At 47.8% G+C, this 16,873-nt stretch overlaps 1 long non-coding RNA gene across 1 annotated transcript; it reads left to right on the forward strand.

The window, feature by feature from the left end:
* Positions 1 to 12,732: 12,732 nt before the first annotated feature.
* On the forward strand, positions 12,733 to 16,652 carry LOC310675855. Its single transcript, XR_014510247.1, has 3 exons — positions 12,733 to 13,026; positions 13,288 to 14,121; positions 14,396 to 16,652. It is a non-coding gene; the product is annotated as an uncharacterized lncRNA (long non-coding RNA).
* The last annotated feature ends 221 nt before the right edge of the window (positions 16,653 to 16,873 follow it).

Genomic DNA, 16,873 nt, shown 5'->3' on the forward strand with positions numbered 1-16,873 from the left:
TGAACTGCAAGCACTTCCTTTTGTCTCTCCTGAATCTTCCCATGTGCCAGCTTTCAATTTTGGATAAACCAGTCCAGGGATTTTCATGCTTCCACCTTTTGGATGAACTGTTTTTACACGAACTCATGTAACAAGGGCCCCTTGCAGGGCCACATTTAGGTTTGATGAGGCCCTAAGCTACTCAAGGTAATGGGGCACTTTATATGTCCAGTTGTCCTTTGTCAACAACAAATTGTAGCTGTTTTTTGTGTTGAATATATACTAGATGGTAATTTACGGACCTAATAGGTATCTCAAGCCATTTGCACATGTCATGCAAGCAGTCCATGCAGAATGTAGGCACCCTATATATAGAAAGGAGCAAACCAGTGATATTTTAGGGAGCAGGCTAGCAGGCGGGACCCATGACTTACATCATAGGAGCCTACACAACACAAAACACAGTTGCTGTATGTAGGTTTTATTTTTATCTTATATTTTGCAAATGTACACCCAGTTGTTTTTACTTTAAATTTGGGGGGGGGGGGCAAGAGAGTGGGGCCCTAAGCTATAGCTTGTTTAAAAAGGGTAAGGGGACCCCTGACCATTAGGTCCAGTCGTGACCAACTCTGGGGTTGCGGCGCTCATCTTGCTTTACTGGCCGAGGGAGCCGGCGTACAGCTTCTGGGTCATGTGGCCAGCATGACTAAGCCGCTTCTGGCGAACCAGAGCAGTGCACGGAAATGCCATTTACCTTCCCGCCGGAGCGGTACCTATTAATCTACTTGCACTTTGATGTGCTTTCGAACTGCTAGGTTGGCAGGAGCAGGGACCGAGCAACGGGAGTTCCCCCTGTTGCGGGGATTCGAACCGCCGACCTTCTGATCGGCAAGTCCTAGGCTCTGTGATTTAACCCACAGCGCCACCCACGTCCCACAGCTTGTTTAGCTTATACATAAATCTGGCACTGGTTCCCTGCATGGCTACCACAGAACCAAAGAAGAATGCAGAAGAATAAAGGACGTGTTCTAGGCACAAGCTCACTTTATGCAGGGGACTGTGGGTGTCACTTAAGAAGATAGCAGCTGGATCAGGCCAAACCCCTAACTAGCCTGCCATCCGATAGGGTCACCATCATTTTGGGAGCGAGTTCCACAGATCTACTATGCACTGTGTAAAGGAGTCCTTCCTTTTTGTCTGCCCTGAATTTCACAGCAGCCAACCTCATTGCGTGTCCACAAGTTCCTAGTGTTTTGAGGTTGTGGAGAGATGCAAACCTGCCTCTTAAGACCAGTGTCGGGTTAGCTTTTGATGCCGCAAGCATCATGGTGTGGTCATGCCAATGGAACTCTAAAACAGCCATGCTAGCTGAGGCTGATGGGAGTTGTAGTCCAAAAGATCTGGAAGGCACCTGGTTAGTCTGGGGAACCACAGAACCAGTGGTTTCAAATGATATTCCCAGCCCATGCCAGAGTTACTCTTCAGGGATTCCTCCGTGAGAACATCGTTGTTGTTATTTAGTCGTTTAGTCGTGTCCGACTCTTTGTGACCCCCTGGACCAGAGCACACCAGGCACTCCTGTTTTCCACTGCCTCCCGCAGTTTGGTCAAACTCATGGTGGTAGCTTCGAGAACACTGTCCGACCATCTCGTCCTCTGTCGTCCCCTTCTCCTTGTGCCCTCCATCTTCCCAACATCAGGGTCTTTTCCAGGGAGTCTTCTCGTCTCATGAGGTGGCCAAAGTATTGGAGCCTCAGCTTCAGGATCTGTCCTTCCAGTGAGCACTCAGGGCTGATTTCCTTCAGAATGGAGAGGTTTGATCTTCTTGCAGTCCATGGGACTCTCAAGTGTCTCCTCCAGCACCATAATTCAAAAGCATAGCTTTGTAAGATTACTGAATAATGTGAATAATGGGGAGTGGAAAGGTTGTTTGAGGGAGAGAGAGAACAGAATACTATAACATACCTGGTGCACTGGAAGTGCTGCAAAAGCAACAATCGTTAATGATCTTACAGGGTGTTAATTGAAAAGTTAAGTGTTGAGCTCGGATTATTTCCTATCGCCTGCAGAACATCCCCTGAGACAGAGCTATGGGTGGAATAAGCTCCTGGGTCGTGTTTATACGAGTTTTTACAATGACTTATAAAGTAGCTAATGGTTTGTTTGTTTTTTTTTTTTGTACTTCCTTTTTCCTGAGAATCCAAAGTTCCACTTATCTGGATAACCTTGTCAAACCTCTCCCAGGCCCATAGGATTGAACGGGCTGTTTTCCACTCCTTTGACTCGCAGGAACTCTTTGATGCTGTTGGGGAGGAAGAAGCAAAAACACTGATCAGCTGATGTGGAAAGGCAAAGAGGCCTGTGAGCCACAACCTGCTTATCTGGCAGCACAAAGCGGCTCAAGAATTCTGAGGAAAGCCTTTTTTTTTAACACATGAGATGCTTGCTTTGTGCTTCGTCTGCCATAAAATCCTCTTTGATCTCGACATGACACGCCAGCACAGCTCCTTTTCATGGTATCTGATGACGGCAGCTGCTGAATGTAGCCAACAAGGAGTCAAACTAGAATAATCCAGATTTCTGTGATTGATAAAGGGACGTATTTCAGGGCAAGAGATGGGGAGCCAGTAGTTCTCCAGATGTTGTGGTAAAGTTTCCATCATGCGTGACCATTGGCTATGCTGGCTGGGTCTGAAAAGGAATATGTTTCAGGGAGAAACGTTGGACCACTCAACATCTTCACACAGAACATGGTTTAAATTTGGAACTCACTTCCATAGGAGGCAACTGGGATGGGCGTTTAAAAAGGGATTGTACAAATTCATGGGACGAGAGGGCTATCGATGGCTACTAGCCACAGTGACTATGCTCTGCCTCCAGTGTTGAAGGCAGCAATGCTTCTGAATACCAGAGATGCTCTTGCGCTGGAATCCTGCATTTACCCCAAGCATCTGGTTGGCCACTGTGAGAAGAGTGTGCTGGACCAGATGGGCCATTGGCCTGATCCTGCAAGCTCTTCTCATGTTAATTATGTTAGAAACGGGGAACCTCTGACCCTCCGTGAGGTGTTGTGCCACAACTCACATCCCTGGCCATTGGCTGCAGTCCCAACAACATTTGTAGGTTTCCCATTCATGGGCTACTCTCAGCTTTAGGGTTCTTTGACGCTAAGAAGAAGAAGAAGAGTTTGGATTTGATATCCCGCTTTATCACTACCCGAAGGAGTTTCAAAGCGGCTAACAGTCTCCTTTCCCTTCCTCCCCCACAACAAACACTCTGTGAGGTGAGTGGGGCTGAGAGACTTCAGAGAAGTGTGACTGGCCCAAGGTCACCCAGCAGCTGCATGTGGAGGAGCGGAGACACGAACCCGGTTCCCCAGATTACGAGTCTACCGCTCTTAACCACTACACCACACTAGCTCTCCGCTACAAAATGGGGATTCTCCTTGGGGGCGAGTTTTATCCCCCATCTCTCCTCTGCCTTTGAACCAAGATCTGCTCCCAAAGTGTCCCAAAGATCTGCTCCCAAAGACAATGCATCTCTTCTTGGTCCCTGGCAGTCGGAGACACAATCCAGGTTCCAGACTCGACTCTGCAGAGGGAAGAAAAAGAAGAGTTTACATTTTACAGTGGTACCTCGGGTTAAGTATTTAATTCGTTCCGGAGGTCCGTTCTTAACCTGAAACTGTTCTTAACCTGAAGCACCACTTTAGCTAATGGGGCCTCCTGCTGCTGCTGCTGCTGCCATGCCACAGGAGCACGATTTCTGTTCTCATCCTGAAGCAAAGTTCTTAACCTGAAGCACTATTTCTGGGTTAGCAGAGTCTGTAACCTGAAGCGTATGTAACCCGAGGTACCACTGTATATCCCGCTTTATCACTATCCTAAGCAGTCGGGGGTGGCCCTGAGAAGTGTCGGTTAAAGTATGGATTTTCTACGAATTTATAAATCTAAGGATCTTCCCTGAGCTGTCAAGTCGAAAGGATACATTCAGGCATAATATTTGTAACATTGTAACAACTTTATAATACGCAGGTGGCGCTGTGGTCTAAACCACAAAGCCTAGGACTTGCTGATCAGAAGGTCGGCAGTTCGAATCCCCATGATGGGGTGAGCTCCTGTTCCTCGGTCCCTGCTCCTGCCAACCTAGCAGTTTGAAAGCACGTCAAAGTGCAAGTAGATAAATAGGTACCACAGTGGCGGGAAGGTAAAGGGCGTTTCTGTGCACTGTTATGGTTCGCCAGAAGCGGCTTAGTCCTGCTGGCCACATGACCCGGAAGCTGTACGCCGGCTCCCTTGGCCACTAAAGCGAGATGAGCGCCGCAACCCCAGAGTTGTTCGCAACTGGCCCTAACGGTTAGGGGTCCCTTTACCTTTTTAAGGAGTCTCAAAGCAGTTAACAACCTCCTTTCCCTTCCTCCCCCACAACAAACACTCTGTGAGGTGAGTGAGGCTGAGAGACTTCAGAGAAGTGTGACTGGCCCAAGGTCACCCAGCAGCTGTATGTGGAAGAGCAAGGAAGCGAACCCAGTTCACCAGATTATGAGTCCACCGCTCTTAACCACTACACCACACTGGGTCTGTGGATGCAGCAATGACCTGCAAACGAAACAAAACAAAACCCTGCTTCGCTGGACGCCAGGAAGAGACCATCCGTTCCCAGCAAGTAGGGCTGAGTTTACATGACACAAACGGGAAATGGCCATGCAGTTATTCCCTTGTGGGGAATGACCTCCTCTTCCTTCTCTATCATGAAGCAGCGAACATCAAAATAGATTAGAAATCAAGTCTATGGAACAAAAGTGGAGGGAAGCCCTTAACACACAAGGCTTTTGTCATGCACCTCTTTACTGTACCCATTGACACCATACAGAGCCGGCCCTGGGATTTTCCTGAACCCTCCTTTTAATAAAAAGGTAAAGGGACCCCTGACCATTAGGTCCAGTCGTGGCCAACCCTGGGGTTGCGGTGCTCACCTCGCTTTATTGGCCGAAGGAGCCGGCATACAGCTTCCGGGTCACGTGGCCAGCATGACAAAGCCGCTTCTGGCGAACCAGAGCAGCGCATGGAAACGCCGTATACCTTCCCGCTGGAGTGGTACCTATTTATCTACTTGCACTTTGACGTGCTTTCGAACTGCTACGTTGGCAGGAGCAGGGACCGAGCAACGGGAGCTCACCCTGTCGCTGGGATTCGAACCACCGACCTTCTGATCGGCAAGTCCTAGGCTCTGTGGTTTACCCCACAGCGCCACCCGCATCCCTTTTAATACGCCATCCCTAATCCTAACGTCCTTCCCTACCAGAACATCAGGACAGGCCTTAAACGGGTAGGATAAATAAAAGATGACGTCCATTACATCCTTTTTAGCAAGGGAAGCTATTGGCACGTTCCCGTTAATTGCCGTTTTGCCGCGCTGGGAGTTCCGGCGTGCATTTTGAAAGGACCATTAACCTTTCCTGTTCCTCTTTTGCGTCGCATCTCGGGGCTAGGCCAGCTTCAAGGCAAACATTACGAGCCTCTCTGTTCCTCCTTTTCAAAGGCCTTTACGATGCCCTGTTCGTTTTCAACTGAGCTGACGTTTACGCCCAAGCGCTTCCTGCCTCGCTGGTAATTGGCGTCTGGTTGCTAAATTCTCCGCAGGCACACTTAAAAACTCCAGCCACAAATTCAAACTCGCTGTGATGGCAGAAGTTCTGTGTGTGTCCAAACTGCCCCAATAACACAGAAAGATGGGGGTGGGAGCGAGTAGAGCATGAGGCTCTTAATCTCGGGGTTCGAGCCCCACGTTGGGCAAAAGATTCCTGCATTGCAGGCGGTTGGACTAGATGACTCTCATGGTCCCTTTCAGCTCCACCATTTTATGATTCTCATGTATAGATTTTGCATCACAGAATTTTTTAGGGACCACGAGTGTCTTGAAGATAATATGGTGTGATGGCCTGGGACTTGGGCTCAGACTCGGAACCAGAGGAGTCTCAGTCTGCACCGGATCGTTTGCCGCAGGCATCACCTGAACCAAGTCTGGGGCCTGATCCGGAAGAGTCCCAGTCTGTATAGGTCCCCCTGCAACAAACACCAGCTGGGCCGAGTCAGGGGCCTGAGCTGCCCTGGCTCCAGATGTGGGGATGACCTCGTTGCCTCCAGCTGGGCCATCGCTTACAGCTGCTCCACTACCGGTTGGGTCAGGGGAGACTGAGGCGGCCCCTGGGTCTAGTAACCCACCGACGTCTCCTGAGCTGCAGAGACTGAGGTCTGAGAGAAGGAGAGACCTGAGTACAGTGGTACCTCAGGTTACATATGCTTCAGGTTACAGACTCCGCTATCCCAGAAATAGTACCTCGGGTTAAGAGCTTTGCTTCAGGATGAGAACAGAAATCGTGCTCCGGCGGCACGGCAGCAGCGGGAGGCCCCATTAGCTAAAGCGGTGCTTCAGGTTAAGAACAGTTTCAGGTTAAGAACGGACCTCCGGAACGAATTAAGTACTTAAGCAGAGGTACCATTGTACTCACAGGAGGAGTGCTCGCCTTCGGGCAAAACAGGGAGGTGAGTCACCGGGGGATCAGGACCGGCCGCTACCCTGACAAAGATAAAAGGCTGTCAGACCTCGTCCCAGGTTGCAGGAGCAGCATTGCTGTATGCTAGATCCTGCCTGAGATCCTGTACCCGTCCTTGCCTGGTTTCCTGACTCGTCTCCTGCCTTGGCCCTTTCGGACTGACTCCCAGCGGAACCTCCGGATTCTGGACCGGTCCTGGACCGCATTTCATGGGTTACCCCTGGCCCCAGCACGCCACCACTCCCTGGGCTCTGAGCCTTCTTCCCTTGGGGGGTCGGCAGCTGGCTCCCCCCACCCTTCTTCTGTGTCCAGCCAGTCCATGGCAATTCCACCCGCAGGACCTGTATGTGTTTTAGCAAGTGGCATCTTACACGAGGTGTTCCCTCCTGCATGAGAAGGAAATGTGCAGAATAGTGTACAGTGGTACCCTGCAAGACGAATGCCTCGGAAGATGAAAAACTCGCTAGACGAAGGGTTTTTTCGTTTTCTGAGGTGATTCGCAAGACGGATTTTCCTAAGGGCTTGCTTCGCTAGACAAAACAGCCCTGCCTCTCCTGTCATGGAGACCGTCGCATGCTCGCTTCCCCGCTCCTCCGGCTCCCTCCCACATTCCGGCTGACGACTCCTCCGGCTCCCTCCGACCTTCCGGCTGCCTCGCGCCGCTGCCCACCACCCTCGCGCGCTCCTCTGAGAGCCGCTGCCACCAGCAGCCAGCGTTGCAGCCGGAGTTGCGCTCCTGAGCCCCGCCGCCCTCCAGCAGCCGCATCGCGCGGTGGCCACAAGGCGCGGGTGAGTCTGAGGTACCGGCTGCGGCAGCTGCCCTGCTTCTCCCCGCCCCTCCCCGCCGTTGTTAGTGTTTAACTGCAGTGGTGCTTCGCAAGACGAAAAAACTCTCTCAACGAAAGAACTCGCGGAATGAATTAATTTCGTCTTGCGAGGCACCACTGTAATATCGTTTTGTCACTAAAGTAGTGCTGGATTTAATGAACTTGGGAGACTCCCATTTCTGCAATAATTCAATAGCACTGGGGAAGCATTGCAGAACCACTCATAATGTGGAAGGTCCACCGCTTAGTAAGAATTAATAAATACACCACTAATACACTAATGGGTCACGGGTGGCGCTGTGGTCTAAACCGCAGAGCCCAGGACTTGCCGATCAGAAGGTTGGCGGTTCGAATCCCCACGACGGGGTGAGCTCCTGCTGCTCAGTCCCAGCTCCTGCCAACCTAGCAGTTCGAAAGCACGTCAAAGTGCAAGTAGATAAATAGGTACTACACTGGTGGGAAGGTAAATGGCGTTTCCGTGCGCTGCTCTGCTTCGCCAGAAGCGGCTTTCTCATGCTGGCCACATGGCCCAGAAGCTGTACGCCGGCTCCCTCAGCCAGTAAAGCGAGATGAGCGCCACAACCCCAGAGTCGGCCATGACTGGACCTAATGGTCAGGGGTCTCTTTACCTTAATACACTAATGCCACATCAATTACCAATTGCAGAACACACCCACAAAAACAGGGAAAAACCCACTATCAGTCTGGAAAGGACCAATAATGTTCTTCCTTAACCTCCGAACTAGGCTGGCGCAAGACATTTTGCCACCTGAGGCAAAGGAGAAAATGGAGGATGCCCTGCTGCCACTGCCACAAACTCCTGCTGCCTGAGTTGACTGGAGATAGCCCATGGAAGCCCCATCGTGCTAAAGGCAATGGGAGGAGAAAAAAGGAGGCTGCAGAGGAGCAGGTGGCGGCGAGCAGCACGGTATTTGGGGGCCGAAATCTGCCATGCCACCCAACTGTCCTCAGCCGGCCACCTGAGGCCAATTTGTGGGCCGGCCCTGCTCTTGACTGGTGTGTCTTCAAAGAGTTCTAGGGCAAGAGTGGGTGCCTCTGTTAAATGTTAGCTGTCATTTGCATAGGTAAAGGTAAAGGGACCCCGGCCGTTAGGTCCAGTCGTGGCGAACTCTGGGGTTGCAGCACTCATCTCGCTTTATTGGCTGAGGGAGCCGGCATATGGCTTCCAGGTCATGTGGCCAGCAGGACTAAGCCACTTCTGGCAAACAAGAGCAGAGCACGAAAATGTTGTTTACCTTCCCGCTGGAGCGATACCTATTTATCTACTTGAACTTTGACGTGCTTTCGAACTGCTAGGTTGGCAGGAGCTGGGACCGAGCAACGGGAGCTCACCCCGTCGCGGGGATTCGAACCGCCGACCTTCTGATCGGCAAGCCCTAGGCTCTGTGGTTTAACCCACAGCGCCAACCGCTCCATTTGCATAGGTACTTATTAAAAACAATTGACATTTTTTAAAAAATGTGTTTCCCACTTAATCAGGGTTGCCGTTTTTGTCAACTGACGGCGCTTTTAATCATGAAACAATTAAGTAATTTAGGTTTCTTAACCGACACAGAATTTTTCGCTGAATAGTTTTGAGAAAACTATTCAGTGCTACTAAAAAAATCTTTTGTTCTCCTCGTACTTTCCACAGAAAGCCTCTCGCTTTTAGGATATTTGAGACTCTCCTTCAACTTAAATAGAGCTCACCACGTGTGACACCTTTCCCTTCATTTCACAAGTGTTTCCTTTGAATGCTGTTTCTGTTCCAAAACAAATACAGGAAAGCCAATTTACTAGCTATAACCGTTCTCTTCTTTATAGCAATGTAAATACTCTCTGGGGAATTCTGTTTCTTGGAAGGAAAAGTAAACGGCTTCCTTGGGTTTCTCTTTTGTTGTATTTGCACAGGAGGGGTGGGGGTGGGGTATGGATTTTTTTGTAATAAAAAAATACCCTTTGTTATAAGAATTTTAAGGTCTTATATATTTAATGTTCATAAATGTACCTAGCAAGCACATACATAAATGTACAGACCACATGTCTGAGACCCACAGAAAAAGTCCTGAAACCATTTGTCACTTCCAAATTGACCTCAAATATTTCTCTGCAAGGTTGAAGGAAATGGGGAGCCTTCCCATCGTCTCTTTGCTCACAAATCCTGTCTCAAGGGCACAGTTAAGATATGAATAGGGTGAGCCTGTGACCTGGATTCAGGGATTGAGCAGTTATCATAACAAAAGAGTGGCCAGGATGCCCAGGTAATCCAATCAGGTAACCTGGCAGACAGGGTAAAAACAACGCACTCAGATTTCTGTTGTAGAGCGCCTTTACTGTGATGTACGTATGATGTTTCTGGGGGTGGTATTGGACTCCAGGGCGGGCAATTTAAAATGTCTATGTCTATGCAGTTTTTGTTCACACCACCTTGCTGTGGTCTAGAATTTCCACCAGTTTAAACAAACTACCGTATTTTTCGCTCCAGAAGATGCACTCTTTTTCTCCTAAAATGTAAGGGGAAATGTCTGTGTGTGTTATGGAGCGAATGTGTGATCCTTGGAGCTGAATTGCCCAGGGGTGAAAAGCAGATTGTGTTTTTTAGAAAGAGGGAAGGGGGTGTTGAAACAAAGCCGCTGAGCAGCTGATTGGCAAGCGATCGGGAGGGAGATAAGGAGGGAGATAACGATAAAGGAGGCTGCCTGGGAGGGGGGACGTAAAAGCCCATGGATCCTCAGGATCTTTGCATTGGGTCACCCCAACTTCACCATCAGATCCCATAGCATGTCCATGGCTACAGCCTGCACACACAAAAAAATCACACATTCACTGTTTCATGGGGCTGCAATGGCGCAAAAACATGGTTACAAAGCACGGCTCCACAAGGATCTTCAGGATTTTTGTATTGGGCTACCCCAAATTCACTGTCAAATCACATATCATGTCTGTGGCCATAGCATGAACCACAAAAATCATACATCCACTGTTTTGTTCAGAATATTTTTTTTCTTGTTTTCCTCCTCTAAAAACTAGGTGCATCTTATGGAGCGAAAAATACGGTATACAGTTCCAGGAAAATAGCAGCAGAAGCAGCTCTTGACATCAGTTGAACACTATGCCCTAGGTTAAACATTCAGAGTAAATAGTGGAATGACAGTTGCCACTCTGATCTTTTTTTCTGGGGTTTATTGCTGTGTAGCTCATAGCATCGGTACAGTTGGCCCCAGTATGAGCTATCTTTACGGAAGTGAGTCATGGGCAACTTACAACCTCCGGGAGTGATGATTTTTGCAAAGATCCACACATATTTTTTTTAAAAAAAGAAGTATAAATCCACAGGGTGGCTGTGTTAAGTTCTTAGCGAGGGAATGAGTTGAGCCCTTCGTACCTTCTCTCGAAACTGGCGCTCTGAAAGCCCATTCATTCCAGGCAATCCTTTGGGGAAGATGCTTGCACACTCCTGTGCCAGTTCCATGTCCTAACCTATGGCCTTGGTCTCCCACTATACTTCTCCCATGGAAATACGAAGCTTACATAATTATCGGCCACATTGATTTTTGTCTGTACCGCTCATGTGATGCTTGTAGTTGAATCCGCAGCAAACAGGGTTCAAAAGGAGTCCATTAGCTTCGTACAAAATGCGGGCAGGTTGCCAGCTTCATTTATTAATTTTGTTTAATTTGATCATATTGCTCAGTACTACTTTTTTATATATAACATTTTATTGAGATTTTCACAAAATAACAGGAAAAAGAAAAAAAGAAAAAAATACAAAAGATAAGAAACAATTAAAAACAGTTCAATCTTTCAAAACATATCTTTCATTTGCTTGTTTCCCGGACTTCCCCACACCTCCCCTCTTTGTATTCCAATTCAATTCATTTGTTCAGCAAATCCTTTCCCTCTTTACCTTTATCTTGATCTTAATATATTTTAACTTTAACTTTCCATCTGTTAACATTCCATTTTTACATATTCTTTCATGACATTATTGCTAAAAACCCCTTAACCTCAATCCAACATCATTCTTTCATTCATTAATTTTGCAGTGTTTCTGTAGATAATCTTTAAATTTCTTCCAATCTTCTTCCACCGACTCTTCTCCCTGGTCTCGGATTCTGCCGGTCATTTCTGCTAATTCCATATAGTCCATCACTTTCATCTGCCATTCTTCCAGGGTGGGTAGTTCTTGTGTCTTCACAATGAGCACTCTTGCTGCTGTTGTAGCATACATAAAGAAAGTTCTGTCTTACTTTAACACCAATTGGCCAACCATGCCCAGGAGAAAGGCCTCTGGTTTCTTCTGGAAGGTATATTTAAATACCTTTTTCATTTCATTATATATATTGCTCGGTACTTCTTCGCTGAGTCAGTGACTTGGGGTTGCTCCTGAATGGTACTTGTGGGGCTGGTGCACAAACTCCCCACGCACGCTGGATTTTGCATGGGACAGCTGCAATTTGGATCAACCCTGGGTTTTGTTTTACCAATTAAGAGCCCCAAGTAGCTGCTCTGAAGGCCAGGGAAGCCTCGCAGAGAGAAAGGCCATTTTAACCTCTTCCTCCCATAATTGTTCTTCGTTTCGCCCCATTGCACCGGCCTGGCCAGCTTCTACACCATCTCAGAACAGTGAATTCTTGTCCGATTCAGGCTTCAAAATGCCTTGGGCAGGCCCTGCCCTTTTGCGACTGATTTCTGGATTTTGCCTGCAACAAGGTAGAATGCTGCCACAGGTTTTTGGCTCAGGACAAGGACCAGTTCAAAGCAGAGGAGAGCATGGTGCATAGATCAGACACAGATGTGCTGAATCAGGCGCAGCCCTGTCTACAGAGCAACTGGTGTGGGGTCTCTGGTTTGCAAAACACTGACAGTGCAGGCACAGAATTTCATTTTAACATTCCAAACCAACCAAGGACTATAATAATAATAATAATTTATAATAATAATTTATTATTTATACCCTGCCCATCTAGCTGAGTTTCCCCAGCCACTCTGGGCAGCTCCCAATCTAGTGTTAAAAACAATAGAGCATTAAATATTAAAAACTTCCCTAAACAGGGCTGCCTTCAGATGTCTTTTAAAGATAGGATAGCTGCTTATTTCCTTCACATCTGAAGGGAGGGTGTTCCACAGGGCGGGTGCCACCACTGAGAAGGCCCTCTGCCTGGTTCCCTTACTTCTCGCAATGAGGGAAGCGCCAGAAGGCCCTCGGTGCTGGATCTCCGTGTCCAGGCAGAACGATAGTGGTGGAGACGCTCCTTCAGGTATACAGGACCGAGGCTGTTTATGGCTTTAAAGGTCAGCACCAACACTTTGAATTGTGCTTGGAAACATACTGGGAGTCAATGCAGATCTCTCAGGACCTGGCGTCCTGGCGGACGCTCCCAGTCACCAGTCTAGCTGCCGCATTCTGGATTAATTGCAGTTTCCGGGTCACCTTCAAAGGTAGCCCCATGTATTGGGGGAAATGGCATTTGACGTGCAATAGAGCTGAGCATTCAGAGCTAGGCAAACTAGGTGAGGCTGGCCCTACCATGAGACCAAGGTGGCAGATATTGGGTTGGGGGTGAAGCAGTGCCAGTCGTCTGACTGCTCCTCCTAAGCACCCTCCACCCCCAGACCAGTCCTGTTGGGGGACAGAGTGGTGTACACTACACTATATGTCCTGGTCATCCTAAACTACCGTATTTTTCGTTCTATAAGGCGCACCAGACCATAAGACGCACCTAGTTTTTGGAGGAGGAAAATGAGAGAAAAAATATCCTGAATCCCAGAAGCCAGAACAGCAAGAGGGATCGCTGCGCAGTGAAAGCAGTGATTCCTCTTGCTGTTCTGGCTTCTGGGATAGCTGCGCAGCCTGCATTCGCTCCATAAGACGCACACACATTTCCCCTTACTTTTTAGGAGGGAAAAAGTGAGTCTTATAGAGCAAAAAATACGGTAGCTTTGCTGCTGCAGAAGACGACTTACCTGATCATGAGTGTTGAAATAAGAGTTAATCTCCTGTCCAGTTGGCTTCCGATGTGGTAGAAGACAGTATCTGTTCACAGCTATTGAAATAAGAGGCAACTTTTATTCCAGCGGGCTTCTGAGCAGGCAGGAGACGCCACCTAAGTCCTTGGCCTCAGGCGGCAAAATGTTTTGAACCAGCCCAGCTACCAGTTAGTTAATAACTGCAACATCATAGCTAGCGATAAATGTGCTTCTCGTTGCTCAAGAGGACTTGAGTGGGAATCTGTTTTATCTCCCAAGAAAATGCAGAAAGTTTTTGAAGGGAAGAATAAAACCCTGGGATTTCTTTAAAAAAAGAATTAATTACCTAGATTTATTTACACCCTGGTTTGATGTTGCATTTATCCACAGTTGTTAAATGAGCAGGTTTGAGTCTTTTCTTTCGCTTCCTCTCTTCCATGTGAAAATAGCCGCGTTGATTATTTCTGTCCCTTTGATTTCTCCAAAGGGTTCTGTTCACTCAGCCAATTAAAATTCTCCAAAGGGGAAGCATCCGAAACGTTTTAATGTGCTTGCAAGGCGCGGCAGGAACAGATTTCACGGGGCCAAGCTGTTGTTTGGAAAGGGGCGGGAGGCCTGTCATGCGGAACTTGCAGGAATTTATCAAATTAATTAGAGAATATTTTCTGAGGGTAATCAGAATCATTCCGCGCTGAAACAGGATGACCAAAAAAATTGTAACAAGCAAATTAGGAAGTCAGAGATGAAAGAAAAGTCTTTTGGGATGTTTAAGGGGTGCAGAGCCAGTGTGGTGTAGTGGTTAAGAGCAGTAGTCTCGTAATCTGGGGAACCGGGTTCGCGTCTCCGCTCCTCCACATGCAGCTGTTGGGTGACCTTGGGCCAGTCACACTTCTTTGAAGTCTCTCAGCCCCACTCACCTCACAGAGTGTTTGTTGTGGGGGAGGAAGGGAAAGGAGAATGTTAGCCGCTTTGAGACTCCTTTGGGTAGTGATAAAGCGGGGTATCAAATCCAAAACTCTTCTTCTTCTTCTTTTGGGATGTTTAAGGGGTGCAGCTCACTGGAGGGACCCATAGCCGGCCCAACCCTTAGGTAGAGTGAGGAGGCCACCAGAGGCAGCTGAAAAGACAGCAAGTCGTTGATTATTTAAGATGCTACTATTGTATTTTAACTGCCAGGGAGAGAGGTGCTTGTGGGATGTTAAAAATACCTTGGCTAGGTTTGAGTACTACATACCTTGACTCTGGGAAAGAGAGAATGTCATATGCTTCTCTGCTTCAGGCAGCGAAATGGCTTGGGCTGGTTAGTGGGGTAATAATAATAATAATAATTTATTTATACCCCGCCCATCTGGCTGGGCTTTCCCAGCCACTCTGGGCGGTTTCCAAAAAAATATTAAAATACTGTAATACATCAGACATTAAAAGCTTCCCTAAACAGGGCTGCCTTCAGATGTCTTCTAAAAGTCTGGTAGTTGTTGTTCTCTTTGACATCTGGTGGGAGGGCGTTCCACAGGGTGGGTGCCACTACCGAGAAGGCCGTCTGCCTGGTTCCCTGTAACTTGACTTCTTGCAGTGAGGGAACTGCCAGAAGGCCCTCAAGTGCTGGACCTCAGTGTCCGGGCAGAACGATGGGGGTGGAGACGCTCCTTCAGATATACTGGACCAAAGCCGTTTAGGGCTTTAAAGGTCAGCACCAACACTTTGAATTGTGCTCGGAAACATACTGGGTAGGAGAGCTGAAAAGAATTCACATCTGGCAACCAATGTGCCCCTTTAGTTGCAGATAGTACCTGGATAGACGAGTCTAAAATGCCCGTAACACACATTTTCACGGCCCACTAGCTGCTATGGTGGCTCATTTACCAGAAGTAAAGTATTTAGTGTTAACTCTGGAAGTATATACTCAGTTCACAGAGGACCTTAAGGTCCATAAATACCAACACCCTAGAGGTCCCGGGCCCTAAGGAAGTCCGATTAGCCTCAACCAGAACCAGGGCCTTTTCAACACTGGCTCCAGCCTGGTGGAACGCTCTGTCTCATGAGACCAGGGCCCTGCTGGATCTGATTTTTTTTCTGCAGGACCTATAAGACAGAGTTGTTCCACCTGGCCTTTGGCTTAGAATCAGTTTGATTCCCTCCCCAACTTTCTTTTTCCTTTTCCTCCTGTGAAGAGGCTGCATCCTAATGTTTTAATGTTGTATTTTAATCTTGTTTTTTAAATTGTATTTTAATCAAATTCTTTTTATTATTGGTTGTTAGCTGCCCTGAGCTTGGTCTTGGCTGGGGAGGGTGGGGTATAAATAAAATGTATTATTATTATTATTATTATTATTATTATTATTATTATTATTATTTCTAACCAAACTAAGCCTCCGAGAGCAGAAGCTTAGTTTGGTCAGAATCGAATACAGTGGTACCTCGGGTTACAGGCGCTTCAGGTTACAGACCCCGCTAACCCAGAAATATTACCTCAGGTTAAGAACTTTGCTTCAGGATGAGAACAGAAATCGTGCAGCGGTAGCGCAGTGGCAGCAGCAGGCCCCATTAGCTAAAGTGGTGCTTCAGGTTAAGAACAGTTTCAGATTAAGAACAGACCTCCAGAACAAATTAAGTTCTTAACCTGAGGTACCACTGTATACACCAAGAGCCCTTCCTCGAGTACTCACAGTCAGCAATGGCAGACCCAAGTGACAGGACCTTTTCAGTGGTGGCACTCTGTTTGTGGAACTCCCTCCTATGGAACTACAAATGGTCCATTCAATACAGACCTTCAAATGTGCTTTTTAGACTCACTAATTTCTTCCAGTCTGCCTTTCTCTAACCCCCCTTTTTATGCTGATGATTCCTGAGACTTGCACGTGTGCTTACTTCTTAAAGGTAAAGGGACCCCTGACCATTAGGTCCAGTCATGACCAACTCTGGGGTTGCGGCGCTCATCTCGCTGGCCGAGGGAGCCGGCGTACAGCTTCCGGGTCATGTGGCCAGCATGACTAAGCCGCTTCTGGCGAACCAGAGTAGCGCACGGAAATGCCGTTTACCTTCCCGCCGGAGCGGTACCTATTTATCTACTTGCACTTTGACGTGCTTTCGAACTGCTAGGTTGGCAGGAGCAGGGACCAAGCAATGGGAGCTCACCCCATTGCAGGGATTCGAACCACCGACCTTCTGATCAGCAAGTCCTAGGCTCTGTGGTTTAACCCATAGCGCCACTCACGTCTAAATCAGATCTCTTCCCAGTCATATGCCACTTAATGAGAGCTAACCCCAACAGCAGCACATAAATACTTCAAACAAACAAACAAACAAACAAACAAACAGCAGCATTAACTGGAAACGTCCCATTCCAATGTAAAAGGATAAATTCATTTAATAAGCAAATCCATTTGCAGACGAAGAGATGCAGTTGCTTCCTGTCCTCCTCCCTGAAAGCAAGTGCATCATGCTGGGTGGCGGGAAACAAACGAAATGCTCACACCACCTATTTACTGAGATGGGAGATGATGGATTGGAAATGACAGCTCTGGCCAATCAACTCAGCAAGC

The sequence above is a fragment of the Podarcis tiliguerta genome (assembly GCF_965153285.1).
Source record: "Podarcis tiliguerta genome assembly, chromosome: 4".
In the NCBI taxonomy this organism is placed as follows: Eukaryota; Metazoa; Chordata; class Lepidosauria; order Squamata; family Lacertidae; genus Podarcis; species Podarcis tiliguerta.